This window comes from Medicago sativa, chromosome 6 (assembly GCF_051527215.1).
Source record: "Medicago sativa cultivar Bolivia chromosome 6, Bolivia_mono, whole genome shotgun sequence".
Lineage (NCBI taxonomy): Eukaryota > Viridiplantae > Streptophyta > Magnoliopsida > Fabales > Fabaceae > Medicago > Medicago sativa.
Window position 1 is genome coordinate 34,918,310 of NC_140754.1, and position 6,000 is coordinate 34,924,309.

A 6,000-nucleotide genomic window follows, 5' to 3' on the forward strand; every position below is an offset into this window, starting at 1 on the left:
ATAGGATTTCTTCGTCCAGAAGGAATTTACTAGCCCATCGTCTCAAAGTCTTTTTATCCCTGTTGGAAGCACCAGGTGGATATTCATGATTCTGCAAGAATTGTTTGATGTTATAATACCAAGGCTTTCTATCATTCACATCTTCATCAGCCCGATCTGGTATATTTTCAATAGTAAACACATGAGCGGGTCTATCAAGACGCTGCACTTTGATTACGGTTACGTCATTCCAATGATTCACACGAAACATGGAAGACAAAGTAGCAAGAGCATCAGCCATCTGGTTTTCATCCCGAGGGATGTGGTGCAGCTCAACCTTGGTAAAGTATGTCAACAGACGTCTTGCGTAGTCACGGTAAGGGATCAGCTTCTCATGATGAGTCTCCCATTCACCCTTTATCTGATTGATAACAAGTGCAGAATCTCCATAGATGTCCAGGTGTTTAATCCTCAGATCAAGGGCTTCTTCAATGCCCAAGATGCATGCTTCATATTCAGCTATGTTGTTCGTGCATTCAAAGGTTATTCGAGCAGTGAAAGGAATGTGGTGCCCCTGTGGAGTTACAATGATGACTCCAATTCCTTTACCATAAGCATTAACAGCGCCATCAAACACCAACCCTCATTTGCTATTAGGATCTGGCCCTTCATTGATCAGTGGTTCTTCACAGTTTTTCGCTTTCAAATACATAATCTCTTCATCAGGGAAATCAAACTTAATCGGTTGGTAATCATCAAGAGGCTGACAAGCAGGATGCTCAGCAAGGACACTTCCTTTGACTGCTTTTTGAGCTTTGTACACAATATCGTATTCAGACAACAATATTTGCCAACGTGCAATCTTTCCAGTAACAGCAGGCTTCTCAAAGATGTACTTGATTGGATCCATTCGGGATATCAACCAAGTTGTATGATTCACCATATAATGACGCAGGCGTTTGGCAGCCCAAGCTAAAGCACAACAAGTCTTTTCAAGCATTGTATACCGAGTCTCACAGTCGGTGAATTTCTTGCTCAGATAGTAGATAGCATGCTCTTTCTTACCAGTCTCATCTTGTTGACCGAGAACACAACCCACAGAATCATCTAACACTGACAGATACATAATCAAAGGCCTTCCTTCCACTGGCGGGACAAGGATAGGTGGTTCTAACAGGTATTCTTTAATGCTATCAAAAGCTTCCTGGCATTCATCATTCCATACAACAGGCTGATTCTTTCTGAGCAATTTGAAAATTGGTCCGCAGGTAGTAGTCATGTGAGATATAAATCTTGAAATATAATTCAGACGTCCAAGGAAACCTCTAACTTGCTTTTCAGTTTGAGGGGCCGGCATTTCTCTGATAGCTCGGACTTTGTCAGGATCAACTTCAATGCCTCTTTGACTGACAATGAAGCCTAGCAACTTTCCAGATCTTACACCGAATGTGCACTTGTTAGGATTCAACCGCAGCTTGTACTTTCTTAATCTTTCAAACATCTTTTTCAAATACACAACATGCTGCTCTTCATCACTTGACTTCACAATCATGTCATCAACATATACTTCAATCTCTTTGTGAATCATATCATGAAACAGAGTGGTCATACCCCTTTGATAGGTAGCACCAGCATTTATCAAGCCAAACGGCATCACTTTATAACAGAATGTTCCCCACGGGGTGATGAAGGACGTCTTTTCTCTATCTTCAGGTGACATTCGTATCTGGTTATAGCCAGAGAAACCATCCATAAAAGAGAACACTTTAGACTGAGCCGTACTGTCAACAAGCACATCAATATGAGGCAATGGGAAATTATCTTTCGGACTGGCTTTATTCAAATCTCTGTAATCAACACACATTCAAACTTTCCCATCTTTCTTTGGTACTGGTACAATGTTGGCAATCCACTTAGGGTATTCAGCTGTCATGAGGAAACCCGCATCAATTTTCTTCTACACTTCAGCCTTGATCTTAAGAGTCATGTCTGGACGAGACCTTCTCAATTTCTGTTTGACAGGAGGACATTCAGGTCTTGTCGGTATCCGATGTTCCACAATCTTGGGATCTAGACCCGGCATATCTTCATAGGACCATGCAAAGACATCTGGATAATCATGGAGAAGCTGAGTAATCTTCTTTTTCACCTCTGGCTCAAGTGCAGCACCAATCTTGATCTCTCGCTTGTTCTCTTCAGTACCCAGGTTGATAAGCTCAATCTCTTCCTGGTGAGGCTGAATGGCTCTTCTTTCTTGCTCAAGCAGTCGAGTGATCTCATACGGTATCTCGTCATTATCTTCCTCATCTTCAGCTTCATATATAGGGAATTCAAAATTTGGAGGAACCATAGGGTCACTGTGTTCAACGGGTTTATTATGGTTCAATCTGCATAATATGATTGGGATGATTTTAGAAAAAGTTTTTCATGCAGATTTTTGAAATTAATAAGAAAATACAGATGTTTTGGTTTTTTCTGGCATTACCATTATTTCCAAGAAAGAAGCACTAAAAAGTAAAAAACAAAGAGTCGTGAGAAAGACGACAACTTTTATTGATAACGGCAATGCCGAAACAAACATGCCCTTACAATGATATCACTTTCGCCTTGGGCAGAGCGAAAGGATTGTTATTTTGAAAACAAAGAAAACATGAGCAACAAGACACATTACATGGAAGCATGCATGACTAAGGGCACATCAATGGCCTCCCAATTTCTTACAGTGCCTCCTGGTACAACAAATGTAGGCACATAACTACTCTCAGCAGCATCTTCAGCAATAGTATTGATAAACCCAGCACTGTAGAAAGTTCCCGTTGAAATGCCAGAGGTTGGGGAGAATCCAAGGCCCTCTTTACGCTTGTTTTCCAAAATCTGAATCACTTTGCCCCAGCCAGCAGCTTCCCCTTCTTGAACAGCTTTCTGGGCGTCTTTCAACGAAGCCATGTTAGCACCAGCTCTTCGGGGTTCTGTACCCTCAACAGTCAAACCTTGAAACGACGTCCCTTCAGCGGACCCTGCTTCAACACAAGAGAAAGATGACACTTGGCTAACCAGATATGCTTCTTCACCACGCACAGTGACAATCTTACCGTTCTTTACAAACTTGAGCTTTTGATGTAAAGTAGAAGTTACTGCCCCAGCGTCGTGAATCCACGGTCTTCCGAGGAGACAACTGTAAGAAGCATTGATGTCCATGACCTGAAAAGTAATTTGAAACGTCTCAGGACCAATGGTAATTGGCAAGTCTACCTCTCCAAGAACATCTTTGCGAGATCCGTCAAAAGCCTTAACCAGATAGCTACTTCCCCTCAGAGAAATCCCCTGATGACTCAACTGTCTTAGTGTAGACTCAGGCATTACATTCAAGGATGATCCAGTGTCCACCAACACATTGGATATCATGTCGGACTTGCAGTGTACTGAGATATGCAGAGCCAAGTTGTGGTGTTTCCCTGCTTCGGGGAGTTCATCGTCACCAAACCCCAAGTTATTGCAAGCAGTAATGTTACCCACTATTCCGTTAAACTGATCCACAGAGACTTCATGATCAACATAGGCCTGTTCCAGTACTTTCATCAACACTTTCCTGTGAGCTTCTGAGCTCAAGAGTAGAGACAAGATGGATATCTTTGATGGAGTTTGCAGCAGCTGGTCAACAATCTTATAGTCACTCTTTTTAACTAGCCTCAGAATTTCATCCAGATTAGACTTATCAATAGATTGGCCTATTGGGCCGGGGCTCTTGTCAATAGGAGAAGCAATTGGTGGAGTCACCGTGGCAATGGGTGTAACCACCTTCTTTTGAAACAAGGGTGGACGGACTTTTCCGCTTCTCAGGACTGTAATTTCACTAGCAACGTTATCAACTGTAGCTGGGGATACCAGAGGCACTTCCACTCCATTCTCAATCATGGTTGCATTGTACTTGTAAGGGATTGCTTTTGTAGAGGCACAAGGTACAAGACCAGGTAGTCTGATCACTAAGGGTTCAACATTCCTAGTCTGGGATACACCTTCAATCGGAGAATCATGAAACACTGGCACAATCACACATAGATCACTGACAATCAAGTGTTTGCCATCCATTAGGCTCTGTATATCATCTTGCACCACACAACAACCCATAGGATTTTGAAGACATTCTGAGCAAGAAGCATGATCGTGATTGAACAAAGAAGCTCGGCAAAGTTTGACATGTAGCGGTACCAAGGGAGTAACAACATTGCGGACATCCAAAATGGGATCCTCTTGAGGAACGAGGATCCTTTCAAAAGCTTCAATCATGTTAACAGCAGCATGGTTTGGAAGTGGGTTGTCAAGAACATGAGGAACGCTATTTTCAAAAGTCAACCGTCCTTTCTCTATCAGGTCTTTCACAATATATTTCAGAGCATAGCAACCTTCAACATCGTGGCCTTGAGCGCCTTGATGGAATTCACATGTAAGATCCTGTCGGAACCTGGGAGGTAATGGTGTAGGCGGAGGCTTGCCTGGTCTAGGGACACAGTGCCCCTTAGCAAGTAAAGTTGGGAGCAGCTCAGCATACCGCATAGGTATTGGTGGAAAATAAGTCTTGGGCCGAGGACCCTGTTGTTGCTGCTGCTGCTGTTGAGCAGGAGGCTGGTGTTGTACTTGCTGAGCAATGGCATTAACGGGCACTGGTGGTTGACCCGGTGGCAGAGGATATTACTGGTAGAATGGCGGGAAGAAAGGATGTTGAGAGTCCATAAGGACGCCCATTGGGCATAACAAAACGAGCATCAGTAGCCACAGTAGATAGTGGGATAGTCGGGATCCCTTCAGTAGATACTGGAACAGATGTGGCTGGTTGTTCTTGTGCAGCCATCATAGTGGACATAGCGTCATGAGCCTTAGCCAAGTCTTCTTTCATAGCAGCCAATTCGGCATGGAGCTGAGCATTTTCTTCTTCAAAGTTAGCCATGATTCTTCTCTTGTGAAATCTTGTTTGATGAATTCTATCTGGTTGGTAAACTTTGCGAGCACGAGCCACTTTTTGGACTGCAGCGGACAAAACCAGGAGGCAATGAGCACGAGAGAAGTTTTTTGTGACCAATGAATGCATATGATGCATGAAGTGTGTAAATGCATATGCAAAAAGACTCTTTTTGTGTTATCGAAGGGTTTTAGACAAATTAGAAATTTGTAAGCATTACTAAATAACAATTAACGGGAAACAACCAACCAACATATAGTTTTACAAGACGATTCCCTTTGAAATGCTAAGCCAAGGGATAGATTTTGAAATGTAAAACAACGTAAACAAATGGAAATAACAACAGGAAATGGAGATCCTCAAGCATAGGAAGTGGAAGCATCATCCTCAGACTCAGACTCATAGCTGCAGTATCGTGCATAGAAGTCACGGGCACCCCTAGCCCTCTTAGAGTCTCTCATAAGCAACCTATCTTTCTCTTCAATCTCTCTCCTAGCCTTAGCTAGCTCTTTCTTCAATATCAAGACCTCATGAGTCTTCTGCTCATCCTTTCCATCCAAAGTCATGATCAAGTTCTCAGCCTTATAGTATCTAGTCTTCCACTGATGCTTCTCCCGACTCTCCATAGCTAGATGCTCCTGATACATCTCCTGGGTAGGTGGGAGTAGAGGAAAAGGCATGGTAGGAATAGATGCAGACACATATCTCATAGAGGGGGTAAGGCATACCAATCTCCTCAGCTTGGTTTATCACCCACTGTGTATAGGCCTCATGAGCAACACCGGACCTTACACCCATATGCTTCACCTCTTTCTTTCGAAGTTTAGACCAAGCTTCCATGAAATCCTCTCTTATTCCTGTGGGTGCATTGGAGTAGTGGAAGAAGTAAGGAGCTGTAGCAAGATTGATGGGCTTTTCTTTCATCGGGAAACCAAATTGTCGCAAGGCAAGTTCCGGGTTGTAGTTGATTCCACCCCGGGTACCAAGAAGAGGTACATTAAGAAACTTTCCACCACCAAAGATAATTTCCTTAACTCTAGAAGCTGGAGTGAGCCAAACCACTT